Here is a 25,654-nt window from a genome sequence, read left to right on the forward strand (position 1 = left end):
TCAATGTTTAAACATTGCTTCGATTAAAATGTATTTCAAAGTTATACCAACCGGTGGAAGCTAACGATTTAAAATTGGCTCACTACTTCACTAACCTATTGGTCCCAAGCATATCTATAAGCGTACCCCATTCTAGTCGAAATTACTTACATAGTACTACCAACAATCAATACGAAACTAACGATTTTAAATTGGCTCACTACTTGACTAGCCTATTGGTCCCAAGCAAACGATTAACGTACCCCATTCTAGTCGAAATTCTACTACTACACAATGTTTGTTTTGATTCGCTATGAAAGTTTGACAGATAAAATGAGGGGTTAGGGGATTTTCGAGGGGTGAATCGATTAGCTTGGGACCGAAGAGAGTACCAGAGCTGAGCCAAAAAGTTGAGCACGTTTCTTCGGGACCTTCTAGTCTTAGAGTTACCTCTATGGTATTACTTGGTACTACACTATGTTTGTTTTGATTCGGTATGAAAGTTTTACAGATAAAATGAGGGGCTCGTGGATTTTCTTATGTTTCGAGGGATGCATCGATTAGCTTAAGACCGAAGATAGTACCAGAGCTGAGAAAAAAAAGTGTTGGAACGTTTCTTCGGGAACGGGTTATACCATAGAGGTAACTCTAATGGTGGTTAGCTCCAACCGGTATTATCCTCTGATTAAATCCCAATCCAGTATGTCCGGCTGCGTTGATGTCGACATCAGAGTTAATCAATGTGACTTTAAGCAAATATTTTGCAGATCATCCAAACAGGGACGGTATTAAAAGTAAATCCGAGTTGGAGCTTACCGCCATAAGACTAGTAGCAACAATCAATACGAAACTAATGATTTTAAATTGGCTCACTACTTGACTCGAGGGGGACGACTCTATCTACACTAATAGAATTCCACACATTTTTATTGACGAATTTCCATGTAAAATTCCACATGATTTTCATGTGATCACACATAAACTGAATCCACCCAGAAGCGAGGTCCCACAAATGAATTTTTGCAATGTGATCAACAAAAATGATATCTATGTGTCGGACACATACATAATATGTGCACACATAAAAGCCATGTGTAACCACACATACTATTCATTTGATTTATAAATTTCATGTGTGCTTCTGGGCGAGATTTGTTCCCACTTTGTCTACACACTTAGTTTTTTTCTACCGAGCTCTACTGTGAAAATCTCGGCAAAAAAAAGTTTTACTGAGATCTCAGCAAACATTTCATTTGTTTGCTGAGATTCAGCTAAGCATTATCCGAGACTCAAATGTCATTTTTTCTGAGATCTCAGTGAAACTTATTTTTGTCGAGATGTGCACAGGCGAGCTCGGTAGAAAAAACTTAGTGTGTAACGAGGTGTGTAAGTTCTGGATCAACAATAGAAAAGGGCCCATTAGCATTTGTAATCAATCCGTTCCAAAGCCCATTCCTCACAAATCGAAGGCTGCCCACACAAACCAACACCATCATCGTGTAGGTAGAAGTTTCCCCTATCCGATGATGGTGTTGGTTTGCGTTGGTGGCCTTCGCTTTGTGAGTAAAGGGCCTTGGAACGGGTTTTTTTTACAAATGCTGATGGGCCCTTTTCTATTGTTGATCCAGAGTTGTGAATTCTAAAGGCACAAGCACAATTACAGCGGAATTGGAACGACAGCGACAGCAGAAAAGCCCGATCTAAGTAACCCTACTTGTCGGATTGAAAACTAGTTAGAACCAAATCTACTTCGGTTAGGCATCTTGATGTCATTTGTGATAACTGTCAAACTTTCCGTTTCCGTTCCGCTTTCGCCCATATTGCGTTTGGGCCCTAACTAATTTTGCTTGATACATATCTTCTTCTTCTTCTTCGCATTTCAAGCTTATTGCATATCGCATATTAGCTTATTGCGTGCTCTCAACTTAGTGTTCTAGATGCTCTTCCACAGTTGTTAATTGAGAGCTTTCGATGCCTGTACTATTTTTGCATTGGTATAATCGTGTGGCAAGTCCAATCATACTTCTATGCCCAGGGAAGTCGAGAAAATTTCCAACCCAAAAAATTCCTAGACCGGACCGGGAATTGAACCCAGCCACCTCCAGCATGGTCTTGCTTTGTAGCTGCGCCTTTACCGACTGAGCTAAGTGAGGCATATATATATATATCAAATCGTTACTACACACAAAAAATTATCGTTAATTAAATTGAAAAAACCATTGGTAGAATTAAAAGTTTTCGTTGGTTCTTTTTGGTAGAAAGTCTTTAGCATTCAAAACAAAAGTCAGCCAACTGTCAATTCAAAAGTAACTCGTTTTTTACTTTTAAAAGTAGAAACTTTCAAATCGAATTGTAGAACTGTCAATATAAAACACATGTTTTTTAAATAGACTCACGAAAGGATTTAATTTAAAAGATGGGCATTTTTATCGCAAAGATGTATGTTTTCATCTCAAATATGAATTATTTTTAATTCGACTGCTATATGCTTTGAAAAAAAATAACAATAGAAATATTTTATTTAATATATTTCGCCTATTTATATTTTTGATAATGACTGAAAGGGCACTGCATTGTGGAATCATGGGAAGCATTTTACGCAAATGATACAGTTGGTGATGGTGATGGTGGGAGTAGCCTTCCTTTCCGGCAAGACTGACGAGGCTGCTCAAAACACATAAATTAGTAAAACCGGAAACAAGTATTCGAAAATTTCATCAACTTACCTCCAAATCCCGTAACTGGAATATCCTTCCGATCCTTCCACTCGATAGCGTCAGAAGAGAAACAAGCGCACCGGCGGATGAAAATGTGGGAAACTTGAAGAAACTGCTGCTGCTCATGTTAGCTGCAGAGGTTTCGTTTTTTTTTCACATGTCCAATTTGGCGGGAAACGGTGATCCAGTACTGTCAAAAACTTTGCAATGAGGAGGTTTTTGGCAGTTTATCGACATTTATTCTAAAAAATACACTTTTAAAATTACAAGCCGAAAGTGAAAGAAACACTTTTAAACCAAAAAAATATGTTTTATTTTGAAAATGTTCATATTTAAAACTACGAAATTTGGGAAACTTTTAATTTGATCATGCATTATTTTTATAGCAACAATTTTTGTTCTTTGTGTGTATTTGCTTGACAATGCATTAAGCGTTTTTGATCGTTTTTGAAGTCAGAATATCCTTTTAAGAACTGTCAAGAAATACTGCAGTACAATATGTCGTATAATGATACGTTTTATTGTCGTTGCACATTTCTTAATCGTGCGACATTACCGAAAGTGAGGTGTAGAAGAATGTAGAAAGATTAACCCAAATAATTACGATACAGCATAAGCCGTGCTTATGATATGTAATATACGATTATGCAGGAAACCAGATGGAAAAGTATTTGCCATATTGGTTCAATGATAAAGTTCATAAACTTACTTCATAATTAACCAATTCATTCTAGCAGTTAGAATGACGTTTACTACCACTCAAACTTTGAAATTAAACATTTTTTTGAGATTTTTTCTTCTAGAACCACGAGAAAAGTAGCCAACATTTGTGCGTTTCATAAAAAAATAGAAATTAGTTGGTCCAGTTTTGTGAAATCGCTGGTAGAAAGCGAGGTAGAAAGTCACGCCAAAACTGCTTGATAAAGTGGTCAATTAATTATATGATTTGAGTAGTAGCTATACTGAAGATCCAAAAGATGTCACCCCTTTAGTGGTAGGAAAATCATTTTTGCAGTATGGAGAAGATCAGAAAATCCACGATTTGTGACTAAACATGCTTTCATAGAAGGAAACAAATAAACGAGTGTTTACCTTATCACCATAGTAATGCATTACATGCAGTACATGTACTCGTGCAATTTTTGTGCATCTAAAACTGCCCATAAAGACGATAATGAATAAAAACTGAAAATTTTCATGCATTTTCAAATGGTTTCCTACCATTCCCATACATTCTAAAGGGACTGGCCCTCTGGATGTGGATGATGTCAAAAACAACAAAACATGATTTATTACGATGATGCTGTTAAAAAAGGCACTTTCTACCCGACTTGATATTCTTGAGTACATAGAACACAGGAATATGAAACGCAAAATGGTCGACAGTTTGACAGATCAAGCAGTTAATTGACCATCCATCAAAATTTTCAAGATTGATTTTTGTTCAAAAAACTGCTTCTGCTGGAAGCAGTTCAGCAATATATTTTGTTGGAACTCGATTACAATTTTTGATGTGTACTCTAATAAAAATGTTATGGTTAAACGCTGTCCAGACTGGAGAGTTATAACATCTTATAACGGTTGTCAAATAATTGCAACACAGAAACCACCATCAAGATAGCGCTATAACATGTTATAACTCTGTTGTCTGAACGTACTATTAATTTGCTTAATGGAATAGTTCAATCATTTAGGTTATCGTTCGAGTATGGTATTTTTTTATTAGGGAAACATCGACTCTGGTTTCAATCATATCGAATTACCACCACATCACGGTTCATGCTGTGAGTGCAGTCAAAAGCGTCCTTTACAAAGCGCTTGCGCGCTCTTCGTAAAAGCTCCGATGAGTCTTGCACGAGCAGGTAAACGTTCGGGTTTTATGCTCGTAGTGTAAGCACGATTGCTGATCGTTTTTATGCTGTGTTGCTTTGCTTGCTTTCCCGTCGTTTTGTACTAACCAAACCAGCGAGTCAGTTTCGAACGGGACTTCTGAGCGATTGCAGGTGTTTATTTGCGCAGGCAGGAAGAGCTAGTGTTGTGTGTGGAGACGGTGAAGACTAGAGGATTAACCGCTATTCGATTCGGTTGTGTTCTGTGGTAGAAAGTGAAGAAGAAGCAGGAAGGATTCGCGCGCGCTAATCATTTTCTTTGCTGTGAATGCTATTTTCCGCGTAAAGTGCGTGTTGAATTGTGTTGTGCTAATAGGACTTTTGCCAGCAGTGTTTGGGAACATCGACTTCCCCGGAGATCAAGCTGAGGGTGGATATTTTTCCGAGAGAATAAAGGTGTGTTGATGCAATTTATTTTTTGTTTTTGGCTCCAAAGCCTAGCGCAAAATTGTACTGTGCTGTGTGAGTGTTTTCATCGGTGTTGTTTTGCTGACGCTTTGCTTTTGCACAATGTGTTACCGGGTTCTCTTCTAATAGTACGGTGTTGTGCTGGAGGGAGGAAGCAAAGGATAACTTGACTAGTGTGCGCCGCGACGACGGTTGTTGGTGGTGGGGGTGTGCAGAAGATTAGCAAGGGACGACAAAACGGAAGGAAGTAAAATTCGAACAAGAAGGGGACCTACCGAAGGAATACGTGTGTCGTCGTCGTTGTCGGTTCGGTGTTTGTCCGCTCCGCGCTGCCGCTGCGTGTGTGTATTGGCACTGTGGGGGTGTTTGGGGAAAAAGTGTATATTTTTGTGCTGTTCTGTTACTGATGTTGTTGTTGTTGCTTGTGTGCTCTGCACAAGTCACCATCGTCGGTTGTTGGATATGATGGTGGAGCGCAAAAAATCGATACACCATGTTTGCAATTTTGTGTTTCTCCGCTCTCTGGCCGCGTTCTATGTGGATGCGGGTTTGTGTGGCGTTGGTCGACTGTGGGACGTTTGATCCTGCTGGCAGTCGGAAGCGTGCTACTCGTGGCTGGTGGAAAAGGATATAATTCCACCATTGTATCATCCTCGCCCTCCTTGCTCCCGGGCACGATGATTTGCACAAGGAGTGAATCATCGTGTTTACCGTGAATGGGTGGCAGGGGATATGCAAACATTTTTGCGAGATCTGACCTTCGGCGAATAGGTAGATCTGTAGTGTGGAGGTTGTTTGATATTCTAACGTCGTCTTTTTTGTCTCCATAAAAGTTCTAAGAGCTGCTGGAACAGAAAGTTGCGAGATGCCATGCCTTTGAATGCTTTTTAAGTTGAATTTGTTTTAGAATTCTTGAACTCGAATATTTTTTGGAAATTCTAGGACTTTGGAAACAAATGCAATGTGCGACTTGGTAAGGCAATTTTATATAAATAATTTGAAGCTTACTTTGCGCTATTAAGGTGAAAGTGTTGTGACTTTTTATGCCTTGTTGATAGTGATAAGTCCTCGGGTTGCCTGGATCGAGGATGATCTTGAAACAAGGAAAAAATGAGTTAGTTAGTCTTCATCTATGTGATTCCTAATTTTCTATTCGTTGTTCCCTAGTTTGAAGTGGTTAAGACTAGAGTTCTGATGCATGGTCATTATCGGCGTCATTCCCTAATTTTGTTGCTAAGGAATCCAATTTTGACTGACAAAGGGGCGTGCCTTTGGAGGGTGTTTCAACACTCGCTATTAGCGCAATTAGAATCGATTCCTTGCAATTCTTGCCTTCAGAATGACAACTGTATCAAAACCGAATACTTCATCATTTCTCAATAGTGATGAAGTAATACGACATGCACTAAACTAAGGACACGGGATATACTACAATAGATCAAATTACTGGTCGCAGTAGTTTTATGTCCCGAACAGAGGAGAAAAAAAAGGGGAAAGTGACCTAGTGAGTAAATCAATATTTCGAAAATGGTTTTCTCTGAGACATCACTTGATATTGGGAAAAGATGTCGTCGTTTTATGCAAAATAATAAAAGGAAAACAATGACGAGAGCTTTTTGCAATCTGAACTGATTCCTCAGAAAAAAATCATTTTTGAAATTTTGGGTAACCTGTGAACTGGGAAGTTGGAAAAGCCAGGAATTTGAAATAACCGGGATAAAACAGAGAAAAGTCTGTGCATTTCGATCGGGAAAAAACATACTTCGTCCTCTCACTTCAATAAATAAATAATATGATTCTGGATCAAGCCAATTTTACAAGACCCTTATAGATCCGTATACTGAAGAAGAGTTTCAGGATTTACAGGTCAGCTTGAAGAAATTCAGAGAATTTTGATGAACATTCCAATGGAATTTCGACAAGACTTCTGCTTTCTCGCATTTCCAGTTAATTGCTTATCGCACATAAACTTATTGCGTGCTCTCAACTTAGTGTTCTAGATGCACATAGTTATTAATTGAGAGCTGTCGATGCCTGTACCATTTTTTCATTAGCATTTGGAATAAGTGCTTGTGTTGTGTGGCAAGTATAATCATACTCCACCCCGAAAAATTCGTAGACCGGACTGAGAATCGCCACTTGCTTTGTAGCTGGCCTTTACCGACTGAGCTAAGGATAAGGCTAAGCTGTTCGATATAATATGCACATGCCGATTTTCATACAAAATTGATAACTTTGACATGTTTTAACTTTGTTATCTTAAGATAAATTGAGCTGAAACGTTCGCCACAGAACTACAAATATGTTCAATTTTAAGATTACAAAATATTAAATTTTTTGAAGCACTTGTCGGAAAGTGCAATACTAGGTCAAATTGTTCAGCATTGTTAGCAGTTGATCAACGGGAAGATCTTGTTTTCCGTGCTGAGCACCAATCGCCAGGGAGGCAGCTCCCATACCTGGACCCTACATATCGATCCATCAACTCATGAACCGGAGACCAACGGCTTTACCGGCGTGATCAGAGATGTGATGCCTCAGAACATCCTGATGGCGCTGACTGGGATTGAACCCAGGCCTGCTGGGGTGAGAGGTAATCACGCTTACCACTACACCACCGGCGCCGCTAACTTCGAACCTTGTTTCGACCCTACCTGAGGTAATCCAGCTTGGATATCTTCGATCCTTCGGATTCTTATAGTTATCTGCTAGGAAGTCGATTTGGAGAAACTTTCTTCTGTCGCCATGGCGCCTAAACGCAAAAGATAAGGGCAATCTCTTGATCCCCCTTGTGATGAAATACATTTGAGCAATACATTTTATATGCTCACGGATGATGAGAATGTTCCATCATTCAGGCAAAATTTCACTAGATATTTCCGGTTTAATGCCAAGATTGTGATAACTATTTCTTATTTCCGATTTCCATGCTTTTAACAAGGCACTTTTGAATTTCGTGAAAGTTAAGTTTTCACTACAAATTGGACGTCGGGGTGAATGCCGTGTACTGGCTGAAACCTTGGACGGATTTAAATGTCTTCTCAAGTATCTTACTGAGAAGAAGCACAAAATTTTTACTTACGACGCCAAAACTGAACGTGTGTTCAAGGTTGTCTTGAAAGGTCTGTCCAGTGCTGAATCCCTGGATCAGATCAAAAATGAATTGACAAAATTACATGGAATGGAGCCAGTCCAAGTAATCAAAATGAAAATGAATTCCCTTCCTAGCGATTCTCGAAACGGGACTTCTAATAATTTTTATTTAGTTCACTTCAAGTCTAGTGAACTAAACAACTTCAGGGTCTTTTAAAATGCTACCTTATGCTAGCGATGTCCTAGTGTGAAGTGGGAACCTAACCCAGTGCCAGGGATGGGGTCACGGAACCAAATTGGTACATGCCACACTTAGAAGTATCATAATAATTAAGGCTGGTAAGTTACTGTAGTAGCTGGAGCACCTTAATTAAATGTAATTTAATTTGAATTTGGAACAAATAGAGCGATAAAAAATCCGGTGCTTGCTTGCAGATTTTGTTCCCGTCCCTGCCGTAGTGTGTGGTTGACTCACCTCCTCGTATGTTCTCGAATTTCTGTTGATTCCGGCTTCCAATAACAACGATGATGGAGCTCAGCACTGGATATCCAGTTGTGAGGCCACCAGGCTTATTCCAAATTAGCTTATTGTGTGATCTCAATTTATTGTTCTAGATGCACTTCTACAGTTATTAATTAAGAGCAATACAGGTATCGAGTACCATTTTTGCTTTAGTATTAATTGTGCGGCAAGTACAATCATACTCTATGCACACTGATGAGACAACGAAACTTCACCCCCCAAGCTACTCCCCTGATACTATCCTTCGACAATGTACCTTTATAACCTCGGGTAAGCCGCGAGTATTCGGCCCAACTCCTACTAGACACAGAAATAAGTGAGTTTGTTAAAAACAATGAACAACGAATGATCGGCTCCGTAAAGCTAACGCGATTGAGCCTTCCAAATAAACGAACTAGATAAAAATACTCTATACCCAGGGAAGTCGAGAAATTTTCCAACCCGAAAAATGTCTAGACCGGACCGGGAATCGAACCCAGCCACCTCTAGCATGGTCTTACTTTGTAGCTGCGCCTTTACCGACTGAGCTAATGGATGCCCGGATTTTGATGCATTTACTAATCTGGTTTGTTCTCCAAATGTTCCGTTAACTTGCACAGGCAGCCCTGGCCTTCTTGCTTCGTGCATCGCTCTTGGTTCCGCCGTCAGACCCTATCTGACTGCCTAGAGCAATGGCAAATGGTACATCTGCCCTACTCCTTGTTGCTCCTAGAAAGGGGGCTGTTCATAAATCATGTAGACACTAGGGGGTGGGGGGAAGTAGGTTGTCGAGTGGCTATCCGACCCTTCATGATCAACGCAGCCAAATTGGATCGTTCAGTATTCCCTAAATAAAGAATGGGCCTAATCATCCATACCAGCGCATATCTGTCAAAATATTTCTAAAATGTACAACGTTTTGCACTTCCATATTGGCACAGACAAACAGACGTAACTCTTTGAATAAGTTTTTCTTGAAAATATAGGACCTCAGTAACGACATCTCTCAGGCTTCTCGCGGAAAACAAGCTTGCTCGTTGAGTCGCAAACAGTATTGTATGAAATGGAAACAGAATATATAGAAACGTCAAAATGGTCTGCAGCGAGTGGTTCGCGGAAATGTTAATTTTTAAATCAATCGTTTGAATGCGTGAACGATAATCCAGATTGAAGAGTGTTACGTCTGTTTGTCAGTGCTATAGGCATCCATGAGAACGGTAACAAACCACCACGTGTTTCCTATCGTAACAATGTTTGGTCCTTTATTTCTTACTACACCAGTCAACGCATATCCTGTACGCATCGCTCTCCACGCTATTTGGATCCACCGGAATCAACATATGCTACTAGCTGCTACCACCAATACCGTCATCGCTACTGTGCGTAGAGATTCCACCAACACACCAACGAACGCGAAAGGACAACCCACCCCCTCCGGCCCCAGTAGTCGTAACTACCAACCATGAGACGGGGACGACGTGGGAGGATCCTTCCCACTTCCCACGTCCATCGTCGGCGTCCAAAGGTTGACTCATAAATTAAATTTCTGCTTACACGCTGACGTTTCTCGTTTCTTGAATCGTACCAACAACCTACAATTCAGCGTTACACGGCCAATGAGATCAACCCAAATTTGGGTTCAATTGACTCATAATCGCAAAAAGAAATCTGCCGATGAGGAGAATTCATGATAATTTTACTCAGTCTAGGGTAGCACCAATAGACTGCGGGAATTCAATCAGTGGCGTCGCCTTAACCTCAATCTACCTGTGCACCAACTCTCAAAACATAAACAATTATCAAAATATTGCTTGCAATGGATAGAAATCGAGTTAACTAGAAGATTAAGTGTTTTTCAACCGATTCGAATATGAATATGGTATTAAATCTGTTTTTGAAAGTTGGTGCACAGGTAAAAAGTGAGGTTACGCGACGCCACTGAATTCAATCTTTACTTTTCTCATATTCGGTGATTTTTTCCTGGAAAAACATAAGGCGAATTTACTCATCGCTCTGTTGCTGCACTTTTTGTGATTGATGAGTAAACTGAACTGAAATTTGAGTTGATCTCACTGACCGTGCAGAAGACTAACTTTTCAATTTTCCACCGTGATTCGAAAAGGATAGAGCAGCAGCTTCAAAGCCGACCGAAACCGCATGTGCTTTTTATTAAAGCTTTTAATCACTTTTCCCCCCGGATCCGCTTCGGTTGGTCTGCGGTGATCGGTTGGGGGGTTATCGTGGTTATCAGTCAATTTTCCCATTCTCAGTGTAATCAAAATTGCATTAATTTTCGTTTTCTTTCTTTTTTCCTTGCAGAGAATTACTCGTGAAGATTCGATGAACCTCGCGTTTTGAGTTGTGGATATTATGCCAAATTGTAACTGAAAATTACAGTAATTGGGATTGCTTATCGGAAAAAGTGCCCCGAAGAAGAAGAAGAAGACGACGACGTGTGCAAAGAAGAGAGAGAACGGGCGAAGAAGTTCAATAGAAAACGAAATTACCGTGAAGTGTGAGAGAGTTTCCATACAAACGACATCTGTGTTTGTTGCCTATTACTTGAAGTGCTAGGCGCTGCTGTTGTGCTGCAGGCCCGGGTTATTATCGAAATATAATCCGCAGTGAAGTGAATGGGAAACGTAGATGAAGCAATTGCAATTTAGTGATCTGGATACCGACAAATAATAATCTAGCCTCACCATCTGCGGACGAAGGCCCGACCCAAGCAAGGGGAGGAAAACAGTAACATTCTTTACTTGCTGAGCATTTTTGTACCGAGCCTACACCGCCGGAGACCGGGAGTGGATTTAGGACGAATAACATAAAACGAATGTAAGTACCGACCGAGGGATGCATAGAGTAACAAACGACGCCGCTGTGCAGGGTAGAAGGAAATAAATTGATCCCAAGATGGGCTATTCATTGGACCAGATTAATCTCCATTGTGTGTGTCACCAGGTGTGTGTGAGTGTTTGCGGGGAATTAGAAAACATGGAACCGAAGAAATATTTACGGTTACAAATCATGTCGTGAGAGGAAATACAACCCTGAACCTTGCAGTGAATTGTAATTATTTACCTTGCTTGATGCAATCATCATCGCAGAAAAACCATCGCACGTTGGGTGAGAGGCGGTACCTACTACGAATTTCGAAAACTGGATCAACACAATCCCAGCTTTCCCATATGTAGGCTACCATTAGTGACCTTTCCCTGCTTTGAGCTCCGCTACCTATAATATCCCCCCATTCATTCATTCATACATTCATCGAATTCCATTTTTTCGCTATTCATGCAAGCCTCGGTTCGGAATGTAAGCGATGTGGGGAGTACCTAGATGTATAGACAAACAACGGTGGCGTCGCGGTCGGTCGTCGTCGTCGTCGTCGTCGCAGCCGCATTTTCCCATTCTCCGTTCCAGTAGGTCTCTTTGCTTAGTGGACCTTCGCTTCCATACAATGTAGACGTATTGAACTACATAGGCTACTAGTAGCAAAGGAGCCTGCTGCCGGAAAGTGCTGAGCAACGATCCGTTTTGAGATTTGAGTGCGGCTTTTTGGCTTCTGATGTGGTTTGTTTGCGAGTTTCCCCTTATTTCCTTCCCGCATAGAAGCGAAAATAAAACGAGCTACGTCTAGTGATGCTCCGTTATTACTACCTGGCTTCTGCCACCTCGGTTCGGAAACCCCCGCCAATGGATGGGGCCCTCTATGCGATTACCTGAATTGTGTGGTTAATTGGATCACAGGCGGTTATCTCGCTACTGCGGCCGGTCCTGGTGACGTCGTCGGCGTCGTTCTGTATTGAATGAAGCCCACTGACAGGCGCAGTTGCGCTTAACGAACATCTAGGACGAATGATGGATGATGTAATTAGAGCACACTGCATCATCGATGCTCTAGAATGGCGGAATTCAAATAGCATCATCATCATCATCATAACCATCATTGATTGAAAAGGGAGCCCGAGGATGCGTCATTTGAATGGATAAACGGATAAACGGAAATCTACGATAGAGGGTGAATTGCATTAATTATTATGTTTTAGTAGAACATTCTAAGAGGGGTTTTCATAAGCTTTTCAACACAATGATGTGCTAATGAAGAGTTAGCCTTTCCATGATAAATGAATTTGTCCCTTAATTCTGCATATTCACGACGTTTTTTTTAAGACGAAGTAAGTAAAACTGAAAAATTGTTTTTGGGAATTATCTTCTCCAACTAAAATTCCAGATCATCGTGACCCAAGCAATTGGGAAGCACATATATCAAAGTTACTTCTGTGATATACGAACATATACAATGCACAAGCAAGCAAGCCATATATAATGCAAAACAATTGCTTATAACCACACTACTTGAAACTAGACTACATTATAAACGATTTGATTTGATATGGTATACGGTTTTACCACAGACCATACATAAATTCAGCAATCGACTAAATTTTCAATAGCGACCAAAAATATTCCTTAGTACCGTCCCAATGACGCGTTCATCTAGATAAAATTGATAAATAGCAGGTTTTTAGCGATAGGTCCAATCCATATGCCAACATTTGAGACATTTCCCCTATTTTCCTAGAAAGTGAAATTTGTCAAGCTACATCACGTGATGTAGTTTTTATAAAAATATATTACTTTACTATATTACTCAGACCAAAATTAGTTGCAATCAATTTGTCAGATGTTAAAAAGTGGATGCAACTCCGTTATTGCCAGATCAGCTGTAATTACGCAGAGAAAAAAGGTAAATGCTGGTGATCTAAAATTAGGCAATACCCAGGGCTGGTAGTGAGTCACTTTTTAGTGACTTGGTCCAGTGTCTGTTTTTATCATTTACCATCACATGCAAGGAGTATCGCTTCAACCCAGTGTAGATGAATTGCGTTTGTTTTGAACATCTTCGTAGTTACGAAATGAGTTCATTATACATCAACGAATACGCGTTTGTTGATATTCACCAGTGCTCGATTATCAAACCCAAAATTGTCAAAATCAGAAGTGATCCTCAAAAGCAAAATAATCAACGACATTTTGGGCAAAATGATTATTTTGAATATTGTCGACCACACTGCCTAAATCATCGATATTATCACCAGTTCAGCTTGAGGCAATAATTTGCCGTCGACTTGTGTCTAAAAACCACGTTCTTCAGCGCTATATTTGTTTAAAATGAAAATAATAATTTTGCATTTGATCCTCAATATCATCCCGACCAAGATGAAGACGAATATCAATATTAACAACAACAGAGGCGATAATGAGAATCCAGCCACGAATGAAGAAAAACCAATGTTATTTTTGACACTCAGAGGTTGCCTAGATCAAGGGAATTTGATTATATCAAAATTCAAATTCATGCAGGTAGTTGGTCTATCTGTTAATGTTTTCTTCATTTTCAGCTAAATTGAGTGTAGAAGAAAGGTCACTAAAAAGTCTCTTGTTTTAAGGTCAAGTCACTAAAGTCACTTTTTCTTGTAATCAGTCACTATTTGCAACTATTTTAGCGTGAATTTATTTCAATATTGATCATTAATTGCTTTGTGACGTTTAATCGTCTTTCACTATCTACAGGCTGTCTACTCATTTTTCTAAATTTTCCTGAGTTTTCCAGGTTTTCCCACAACATTAACGGATAAATTCAAGGCTTTTTTTTTTAAAAATGCGTTCAAAATATGCTTTTTCTGGAAGATCAACAGTAATTAACCCAAGCGTTTTTAAGACATGGCAATCAGTTTTAAAGAAACAAGTTTGTAATAAAATCCAATGAATGTTGAACTTAATTTTTCACTGTTCACAGTTTTAAAAGACGTATTTAATTTGAGTGAGTCCAAGATCTAAAAACATTCAATGTCTTGTAGTTTCGTATTCGATGTACAAGTTCATGATATTGCAAATTTGCAAAGTGCCTGAATTAAGGAAAACGATAAATGATTTACTTCAAGTTCGTAATTAACTTTATGAAATATTAGAGATCTTCATTGCTGTCCCATTAACTTCACCACAATTGTAGGAACTTTGAAGAAGTTCTGAGGAATGAAAAGAAATTCTGAGAATTTCATTAAAGCTCCATAAACAAACTGCGGGAACATAAGGGAAGTTAACACACTGAAATTATCGGGAACTTACTGGAAGCTTTAAGATCCTCAAATCGGTTCTTTTAACATCCGAAAAATTTCAGAAACTTTTATGTTGTTCCTAGAATTTCAGAGCACATCACAGGTGGCAAGCGAACTTGAAAAATATAGAAAGCTTGAGGGGTATTGTGCAATTTTTTAAAAAGTTCTAAGCACCTCAGAAAAGCTAGATCTAGAGATCTCTGGAGAATTTCAGTTCTTCAGAGCAGTTCCCATGACTTTAGTTGTAACATCTATAATCGTAAATTTAGGAATATTTGGAACCCTTAAGATGTTCCGAAAATTTCAGGAAAGTACAGAGACCATCAAATAAGACATCCAGACATTTTGAAAAACTTCGAAAACTTCACAGAAAGACAGTAGTCTTCAAAAACATTCCGAGAACTTCATATAAATCTATGGAGGTTAAGAGAGGATCTGCGAACTTCAGGAATTTTTATGAACATTAGCAAAATGTGCTTCTGAGTTTGAACCCACAGTCTTCTGCTCAGAAAGCAAAATCGGTCGCCACTAGGCCACCAAGCTCCTTATATCACAAAACAATGACGATCAAGTTTCCCTTCAATTTGTTGTTACTATGTTTCGATCCCGGCGACGACGACAACAATGGCTCTTGAGAAGAATTTTATATGGATGTCCAAACGACACGTCTTTCCTAAAACTCAAACTTTTACCTTCCCGTCCTTTTAACCGAAATTCATTGCGGTCAATAGTGTAAGGTGCTTGGGTTTTAACCCACGATCTTCTGCTCAGTAAGCAAGAACGGTAGCTCTAAGGCCACCATGCCCCTTTTTCCGTGTTGGGTATTTTGATCACTGCGACCAGTACTTAGATCTATTGTGATATATTCCCCGTTTCAATATTGCTTTATCAGCATGTCATATCACCATTTTATGAAGCGACCGACATAGACTGACCGAAAGCATTTCCCCAGTCAGGTATTACATTTCGAATGAATTGCACTACATGGCTGGGAACTGAATTCCAAATATAAAAGGGTTCTGTCAGCCCCTTATCCAGAAAAATACGCCTCTTATTGAAGATTGCTGTACAAGAGCATAGCAGGTGTTCAGTAATCATATAATCGACACATGTCCTCTTGAAGTTTTCCTATTAGCTTCAAGTGATATTTACATGGACAGTGTCCTGTTATTAAACCAGTGTACATACTGAGATCTTTCTTTGATAGTTCAAGAATTTTGCTAGTCATTGAAATGCTCGGATTAATGAACCGTTTCGACTGCCTAGCAATGAGAGTGTTGTTTCAATTGGTCTCCACTTTCATTTTTTCCCATTTCTTGAACTCCATTGTAAGAGAGCAAACAGAAACTCCACAGAATGGTTCTTACTTACGTACTTAACGATCCTGCGCACCTCCAGGGGTGCAAAGGGCCTTTGTGAAAGATTTCCATCCTGGGCGATTATTAGCTTTGGCCTTTTTTTTTTTCCTTGTCGGGTATTTTCATCACTGCGACCATTTTTCTAATCTATTGTGATATATTCCCCATTTTTTTCTTTAGCTATATCAAGATGCCGTATCACTATTATTAGGAGTGATCGCCATCGTTTGACTAATAGCATTATCCCAGCACGGCATTATACTTCGAATAAAGTGCACTGCCGTACTGGGAGTTGTTCTCCAAATGTCAAAGGTTTCTATCAGCCCCTTGTCGAAGAACTTACGCCTTTTATTGAAAATTGCCGGACAGTGGCATAGCAAATGTTCCGAGTCTTCCTTTTCTATGCCACAGAAGCGACATACATCATCTTGAAGTTTTCCAATCAGCTTCAAGTGATAACGGCTCGGACAATGACCTGTTATAAGACCTGCATATAATACTAAGATCTTTCTTAGAAAGTTCCAGGATTGTGTGGGTCACAGAAATGTTTGGATTAATAAATCGCTTCGACTGCCTAGCAATGGAAATGTTCTTCCAGTTTTCCTCCACTTTTGAAGATTCCCACGCTTTTAGCTCCATTCTAAGAGATGCAGCCGATAAGCCACAAAAGGGCTCTGGCCCGATGAACTTATGAGAAGATCCGAGTCTTGCTAGTGCATCAGCTCTTTCATTTCCCTCAATCCCGCAATGACCAGGAACCCAATATAAGTTGACTTGATTATGACAAGACAATTTTTGAAGTGATTGAACACACTCCCAGACAAGTTTTGATGTACATGTCGCCGACTTTTAAGCATTTAGAGCAGCTTGACTGTCGGACATGACGCATATATTTGAACTCTTATAGTTTCTACGCAAACATATAACGGAACACTCTAAAATTGCTTGGATTTCAGCTTGGAACACAGTTGGCCATCTGCCCATAGGAACCGATATTTCTATCCCTGGGCCAGTTACTCCTGCTCCCACTTGATTGTTCAATCTTGAACCATCTGTATAAAAATCAATCGATCCTGGACGAAGAACCGGGCCGCCAAATTGCCATGAATTACGCCCAGGGTCAACTACTTGAAAAAGTCGATTGAAATTGTATCTTTTCTCCATCCAGTCTTCGTTGTTCCTTACTAGAGAGTTGATACTAACAGTTTTTAGAATCGTAAGATGTCCTCTAAGGTCTCCTTCAAAGAGTTTCACTGACCTTGTAATCCTTAGAGCAAACTTTTCGGCTTCTAATTGTACAAATTGATGCAATGGTAGCATATAAAGCAAAGCATCCAATGCCTTCGATGGTGTACTTCTCATTGCACCTGTTATTGAGAGAGTTGCTAACCTTTGGAGTTTTTCTAACTTTCTCTGAACAACACTCTCTTTTGTTTTTGGCCACCAGACCAATGCACCATAAGTAATCCTGGGTTTCACAATTGCCGAGTAAATCCAATGGATCATTTTCGGTTTCAGTCCCCACTGTTTACCGAATGTTCTTTTGCATATCCATAGAGCATTAGTAGCTTTGTTTATTGCCTGCTCTAGGTGCATATTCCAATTAAGTTTACTATCGAGGATTACTCCAAGATATTTGACAGCATTAGAAAGTTCCAAAAGTGTGCCTTTCAATCTTATGTTGTCTAATGAAAATTTCTACCTTCGGGTAAATGGCACGATAGTAGTTTTAGAAGCTTTGGCCTCGACCTGTGCCCAAGTCAATTTCGGTCAACGTTCTTAATTTCACTGTTTAGGCTCCGCCGCCACGAGCCTCTGGGTTTGCCTCTGCTGCGATGTCCTGCTGGATTCCAGTCCAGTGCTTGCTTGCAGATTCACGAATTTCTGTCTCTATCGACTTCTGATGGCACAAACGATGAAGCTCGGAATTTGAGATCCAATTGTGGGGCCACCAGGCACGAATTATGTACCGCAGGCATCGGTTGATAAACACCTGCAGCTTCTGAGTGTTCACTGGCGTATAACAGCACAGACTTCACGTTCGAGTTAAAAATTCGGATTTTGGTGCGTCGACTGATCTGATTCGCTCTCCATACATTTCGCAAACTGGCAAAAGCAGCTCTCGCCTTCTTAATCCCTTGCACCTATGTCGCTCTTGGTGCCGCCGTTCGACGGTATCTGGCTGACAAGATATTGGAAGCTTTCGACTTTCTCCACTGCCTGTCCAGCTACCGTGAATGGTTCTGGTCCTATAAATTGTTGAGATGATCCAAGCCTAGCTAATGCGTCGGCTTTCTCATTCCCTTGAATTCTGCAGTGACCAGGAACCCAAAATAGGTTCACTCGGTTTTGGCAGGCCAATTTTTGGAGTGGCATTGCACATTCCCATACAAGTTTAGAATTACATGCTGCTGATTTCAAAGCATTTAGTGCTACTTGGCTATCAGACATAATGCAGATATTCGAATGTCTATAATTTCTACGCAAGCAAATTTTAGAACATTCAAGAAGAAGCTTCTCTGAAATTCTCAGCATTTCCTGTCATGTCATGATTGTTCTTCAAGCATATGATTATAGATCAACCCTTGAAGCTTCTGTAGGATCGCAAAGTCGTTGAAATTGACTTAATCTACCGTGTACAGTGTTCTCAAACGTTTCCGTGAGCGGTATACTATCATAGCAAGCGTCGTAGTTGAACTAAGGATCGGAGGCTGCATTTGAAGGTGCTGTGAACGGCTAGCCAAAGCACCGTCAGAAGGATTCGTCAGCGAGAAGGATTTCGATCTTTTCGGGCCAGTAAGCAACCAAACAGGACACTGAAGCTAGGGGTCAAAAGGTTCTTACAAAGTACGAAGGATGCATCCTCATGGACGACGAAACGTACGTGAAGGATTATGGACAGTTTCCCGGACAAAAGTTCTATAAAGCCACTGGTCGAGGTGATGTCCCTAGCAAGTTCAAATTCGTTTTTGCCGATAAATTTGCAAGAAAGCTTATGATCTGGCAAGGTATTTGCAGCTGCGCCCAAAAAAAAAACCCCCGGTTTTCGTGACAAACAAGACTATGGATTCCAAAATGTACAAGCAAGGGTGCCTGGAAAAACGTATTCTTCCGTACATCAATGGACACACACAATGGACCTGTAAAGTTCTGGCCTGATTTGGCAAGCTGCCACTTCAGATTTCTTCGAAAAGGACATCAATCCACCCAACTGCCGTCATTTCCACCCAATTAAGAAATATTAGGCAATTGTCAAACAGAAGTTGAAGAAGAGTGGAAAGGTGACTCGGGATGCGACAGAGATGAAGTGATGGTGGAACAAAACGGCCGCTCAGGTTAGCCAACAGAGTGTCCAAAATATGATGAGTGGTTTTCGAAGAAAAGTTCGAGATTTCACCCAAACCAAATCGCTATTTTTTTCTTTAAGGTGCAATAAATGACCTTCATGTTGAGTAATCAACAACATTTTTCTTTCATTAAGATGGTTCCGAGATAATTCCGTTTTGTGTGTGCAGATATTAAATGACTCAAGCTTTAACCTCACATTTTATCTGTGCACCAACTTTAAAAACGTGATATCCAGCAAAATGCAAATCGATTGCAAAATGTACCAAATCTTCTAGTTTTGCTAATATTTATCCATTGCAAGTAATAGTTTGAAATTTGTGAACATTTTGAGAGCTGGTGCACAGGTAGATTGAGGGCGACGTGATTGATTATACGAATAAACTTGAACATCATGATGAATTTCATTCTTATGCATAGATATTAGCATTGGGCGATCTTGAAGCTAGAATCGATCTTAGTGAATCGATACATTTTTTGGAAAATAATTGATTCACCGATTCAATCAATCATTTCGAATCGATCTTTTGAATCGATTCATTTTTCAAAATGGCACAAATGTGTTTCAAATAAAATGGATCATAGGAAAGTTGGTGCAGGTTAACGCCAAGTTCAGTCTAAATTTAATATTACGTTACATAAGCTATCTTGTTATGACATTTTACTTATAATAGTCATTTAGTGTGATGATCATTGAGAATTAAATTCTGTTGTACGTACGCAGTAAAAGTTGTGAGTGTAACATAAATACAGGGGTTACTCAAAATAACTAGGATAAGCAAATTTTTGGTCAACTTTGGAGTGTTGTAAGTTCGTCAAATATGATCCGTTTTTTTTTATAAAGCTTTATTAAAGAGATTTTTAGCCTTAGGCTAGTTCATCTCTAAAATAATATGATCCGATTTTAAATCTTCAAAGAGCATTTGACTGGAAAACTGATATTGTATTACGCTGTACCCACGAAAATAATCCTGGTCACTGGATACCGGAGATATTCCAGGTTTCCGGCGGTCTTGTCTAACTTGCTAAATTTGTGGTGATAATTTATATATGATGCTGGTTAAAAATATATATTTTTAATAGATACAAAGAAAGAAGAATCATTTCTAAAGCGAATCATATGCCAAGAACTAAAATCGGCCTATACTCAACCAAGATATGGCCATTTCCCTGTAATCGGTTCTGGTGGAGGGTTATGTATTTAAAGTGAAACATTGACCACATTGGGTTTTCCTGAGTCTCTGGAATCCCCCAGGGGGAACCTGTAGTAGGCTGCAATCACAATTTTTGCTCAAAACAATGCCATTGGGGAGCTAATTCTGGAACCAGCAGATGCCGCAGGATAACATGTAAAAGAAAAATTGTATTTTCACTACACAATGCCGTACGACAGCTTAACCCTTATGTGCTCGACGATTTTTCCACCCGTAAAAGGGTGACGGGGTACCCGGGTACCCAAGCTTATTGCGAAGCTCAGACAATAAGATAGAACCAAAAAATGTTCTGCAAAGTTGTAGGTTTAGATAAGAACTAAAATATGGCCTACATACATTTTGGAATGGACCGCTCATTGTCCCCAGAACAGGTTCTGGAAGCCCCGGGGAGTGGTCTAACTCTGATTTTAACAAAAACTAGTCATGTGGCATATCAAAATTTTCAGAATTTCATGAACATGTCATTGGAGATCATGTAAACTGACAAGAGCTACAAAGGCCATCCGATGGCGCTGGAACAAGATTCCGGAAGCCCCGGGGAAGTGGCCAGTCTCTTATTGCATCAGAAATTAGTCGTGTGACATATCAAAATTTTCAGAATTTTATAGACTATTCTTTAAAGACCATAACAGCTAAGCAGATTGACAATGGCCACGCGATGATCCCGAAACAGGTTCCAGAAGCCCCCGGGGAAGTGGTCAATTTCTGATTGCAACATAAACTAATAATGCGTAATATCAAAATGTTCAGAATGTCATGGACATGTAATTAGATATCATGTCAACTAAAAAGAGTGACAAAGGCTACTCCATGGCCCTGGAACAGGTTCCGAAACCCCCAAGGGAGAGGTCAATCCCTGATTTTAACATAAACTAGTCATTCAGTACTATATCAAAATTTTCATAATGTCATGGACATGTCATAAGAGACCATGCCATCTGACAAGAGTGACAAAAACCATCCGATGGCCCTGGAACAGATTCTAGAAGCCCCGGGAAGAGGCCAGTCTCTTATTGTAAAAGAAAACAGTCGTGCGACACATAAAAATTTGCATAATTTCATAGACAATTCATTAAAGACTATATTAACTAAGCAGAATACAATGGCATCGCAATGACCCAGAACAGGTTCCAGAAGCCCCCGGGGAAGTTGCTAATTTCTGATTGCAACATAAACTAATCATGCGACTTTTCAAAATTTTCATAATGTCATGGACATGTCATTAGAGACCATGTCAACTGACAAGAGTGACAAAGGCCGGAACAGATTCCGGAAGCCCCAGGGGAAGTGGCCAGTCTCAGCACCACTATTGTCACCCGAATTTACAAGCATGAGTTCCTCAAGTTTTAAATAAACCATTAAAGTTCGTTTTCTACGAAAAATTTCAAAAGTTTCGGCAAAGAAAATTAATTTCAAAATTTCAGACATGTTCAAAAAATTCTGAAAATTTGAATATGCCGCATGACTAGTTTCTGCTGAAACTAGAGAATGGCCTCAAGTCCATGAATTTCTGAAAATTTTGATGTGCCGAAAGTCTGGTTTTGTTGAAATCTGGAATCTGTTCCAGGGACATAGGGTGGCCATTGTCACTCTTGTCATATGGTATAGTCTCTAATGACATGTCCATCAAATTCTGAAAATTTTGATATGTCGCATGGCTAGTTTTTGTTTAAATTAGAGGATGGCCACTTCCTCCGGGGCTTGCGGAACCTGTTCCAGGGACATTGGGTGGCCATTGTCACTCTAATCAATTAGCATGGTGTCTAATGGCATGTTCATCAATTTCTGAAAGTCTTGATGGACTGCACGTCTGGTTCTGTTGAAATCAAAGCTTGGCCACTTCCTCTGAGGTTTCCGGAGCCTGTTTCAGGGACTTTGGGTGGTCCATTCTGGAATTCATGTACGCCATCTTTCAGTTCTTATCTAAACCTGCAACTTTGCAGAACATTATTTGGTTCTATCTTATTGTCTAAGGTTCGTAAAAAGCGTGGGTACCCGGGTACCCCGTCACCCGTTTAAGGGGTACAAATAGTACATAGCCCCTGATTAGCCCCTCCTTCACCCAAATTTCTTGAAATTTCACCAGATCGTTTGTGTTAGCAATTCAAACATCAAAATGGGTACCCGGGTACCCCGTCACCCACATAAGGGTTAAACTATCTGTAGTCTTGAAATGGACCATTGACTACTAGCAGTGGATGGGGAGGTTAGGTATTTAAACTCTGGTTGTAGACCAATAAAAGTCTCTCTCTTGTATTAATGTAAGGTGTAGCAAGAGCACAACAACAACTGTTTAATGAACAAAATGACTGTCGACGTCACCTCTGCTCACTAGCGATTGTAAATCATGGAGGAGGCTCAAATATGGTATAGGGTGCCATATCATGGCACTCAGTTGGACCAATCATTGCCATGAAAGGAAACATTATGACCAAGTTTTGGGTGGAAGCCCTCCGGAAACCCGGAATATCTCCGTAATCCAGTGACCAGAATTATTTTCGTGGCTACTCCGTAAAACAATATTAGTTTTCCAGTCAAATGCTCTTGGAAGATTTAAAATCGGATCATATTTGACGAAGTTACAACACTCCAAAGTTGACCAAAAATTTGCCTATCCTAGTTATTTTGAGTAACCCCTGTACATGATGAGAATATAGTAAATCACCATTGTGATTTCATTTGATACGTGGAAGTTTTTTCTCAAGATACTTCATTAGGTGAGTGATTTAACAGGCTATAATATTCGATTTATTGGTATTAAATGAACGATTTAAAAAACGAAAGATTAACATATGACACAAAACGATTAGATGGTCGGAGTGTAAAAGCAGGTAAGTACGGAAAGTACTTAATTCAGATTTCCCAAAACTCATCCGAGAGGGATCCCAAAAAAACTAATAAAAGCCATGCGTTTTGCATTGAGTCGATATCGATTCTGTTTGGTTTCACCAGTTTTAGAGAATTGCCTCGCTGACGGAACACTTGTTACCATTCTTGATAAACTGTCTCGAGAAGTGGGATATACATGGGGATATTCACTACGGATTTTCTCCCATGCTTGACAAGGATCGACTGAACGTGAGAAAACAGACTGATGCAAGACATTTTGTAATTCTGCCGATATGTCCCCATGGCAGAGGACTGATGAACCTGAAATATGTCATAAGAAGTGAATGTTTCTACTGAATTGTCACATTGGTTGTTTGCAGAATCCATGTTCAAGGCAAGTTATGTGCAAAGGTGAAAAAAAAAATCAGTATTAAATTGCAAATGCAAATGCACTGAAATTTTTTTGTCGAGTTTGAGATCGATTCAAAAAATCGATTAATCGAACCAAAAGAATCGATCTTTTGTGTTTCGATCCAAGATCGCCCATTGCTAATAGATATACGGCTTTGGCTAAACCTAAAGTAATTTACGATTATATCTGCATTGTGCACTTCCTAACAAACGCAGGTGAAAGAAAGGAATATTAGTCCAAAATCTACTTGAACAAATATGCAAGAGACCCATATCCATCGACCGCCATCAACCGAAACCCCGTGTGGCGTTGTTGCCGTTCTGATTCTTTCATTAAAATTCAACAGATACCTTCAATCTTTCCTCATTACTATGGAGCACAGAGATACACCGAGAAAGGATGCAATCTGTCACCCATTCTGGCAGACTAATTAATCAAATGAACATTTCCTGCCCGTCCTCCTGGTAGAAGTGGTAGCATCACTCCAGGGGAAAGCCGACGTGACATTCCTCGGATGAATGAATGGATTCATTCCCAAAAGTTTCGCTTTGATTGTTCTCGGTTTCAAGAATTTCGATTTAGCACCTACGTGCCAAAAGGGAACGCTTCTGCCCATCCCATTTAGCACCTCGCCCTTTCGGTTTTGAAGCTTCATCCTCATTCCGGACCGGAGTGTAGCTGTGGTGCCCTTGACAATCATCGTACAGTACAGTACATGTGCACGAGATCAAACCTCGTACTCCGTTGTTGAAGCCATGATGGTTCGCCCGCACCGCACGCCACCAACGAAGGTGAAGGTGAAACAAACAAGTTTCAATCATAATTTATTAGACCAATTTAGCCGGAGCTGCTAGGCTGTTGTGCAGTTTCGAAACGAAAGGGACCAGTAGTTCAGCGTAGTGTACCGCGCTCATCTATTACCGACCGAACTGTGTTTGCACTATGGTAGGCTAGGTAGTAACTACATCAATTCGTGACTGGATTTGGCTCAGGTTCAAAAAATGACTACCCATCAACACGACTCACAGCAGAGAGCGACCGGAGACTGTTCATTTGATAACTTCATAAGAGCTCGAGTTCCCTTCAGGGCCTAGGCGGAGAAAAAGCACCGCACCAGTCCGGGTTCATCTGCTTTCTTTTCCGAGTAGACGATGACTTTGAACTACACTAGCAGCAGCAGAAGAGGCAGTTCCCAGTAGGAAAAGCTTCGTTGTAGGTCCGTCTGGCTTGCCCCGAAAGCGTAGAAGAACTGCATTCAACCAAGCCTATAAAAACGTCATTTGTGGTGCATGCAGTCTACCGCAGTGTGCACGAGCGTTTCCGGGGGATAATAGACGATATGGCAACGTGTGTGTGTGTATGTGAACTAACCCTTTTTCTCCCAGTTGTGGTATTCTGATCTACGTAATAAATAAAAGTAGTGACTCATGTACGATGCCGCCTTTTCGTATTCTACCCAGTTTGAGTGAATTTTTTATGATCTCACTTTCCAAATATAGCAAACGAAGATAGTGATAGCAGCAGTGTGACTTTCTGCTGCCTTGAAGGACTTTGGCACGCACCGGTGCGTGCGGAACCCTATCCGGTCCCCTACTCCTTTTTTTCCGATTCCTGGAAAATAATATCCGCAGCGTAACTATAAAATCGATATTTTATTGGTTTGTTTGGATTGCGGCGGTGAGAGAGCGAGCGAGCCTCGCGTGCGTTTGGAACAAAAGGTTGACGAAATTATTAATTTTATGTGATATAAATTAACGGTCGTAAATTGTATATGAAACAAAATTCT

The 25,654-nt window shown here is 40.1% G+C and overlaps 1 protein-coding gene across 2 annotated transcripts in view; it reads left to right on the forward strand.

The window, feature by feature from the left end:
• Positions 1–4,684: 4,684 nt before the first annotated feature.
• The window catches only part of uzip (unzipped), a 314,941-nt gene continuing 293,971 nt past the window's right edge, over positions 4,685–25,654 (forward strand). For both annotated transcript variants that reach the window (XM_065219629.1, XM_065219628.1), the window contains exons 1-2: positions 4,685–4,981; positions 10,908–11,423. The gene's annotated coding sequence lies outside the window, so the exon portion shown is untranslated. The remainder of the gene's footprint in view (positions 4,982–10,907; positions 11,424–25,654) is intronic.

This window comes from Ochlerotatus camptorhynchus, unplaced genomic scaffold (genome assembly GCF_037179485.1).
Source record: "Ochlerotatus camptorhynchus isolate MF236.1 unplaced genomic scaffold, CSIRO-AGI_Acam_v1.1 ptg000107l, whole genome shotgun sequence".
NCBI classification, from domain to species: domain Eukaryota; kingdom Metazoa; phylum Arthropoda; class Insecta; order Diptera; family Culicidae; genus Ochlerotatus; species Ochlerotatus camptorhynchus.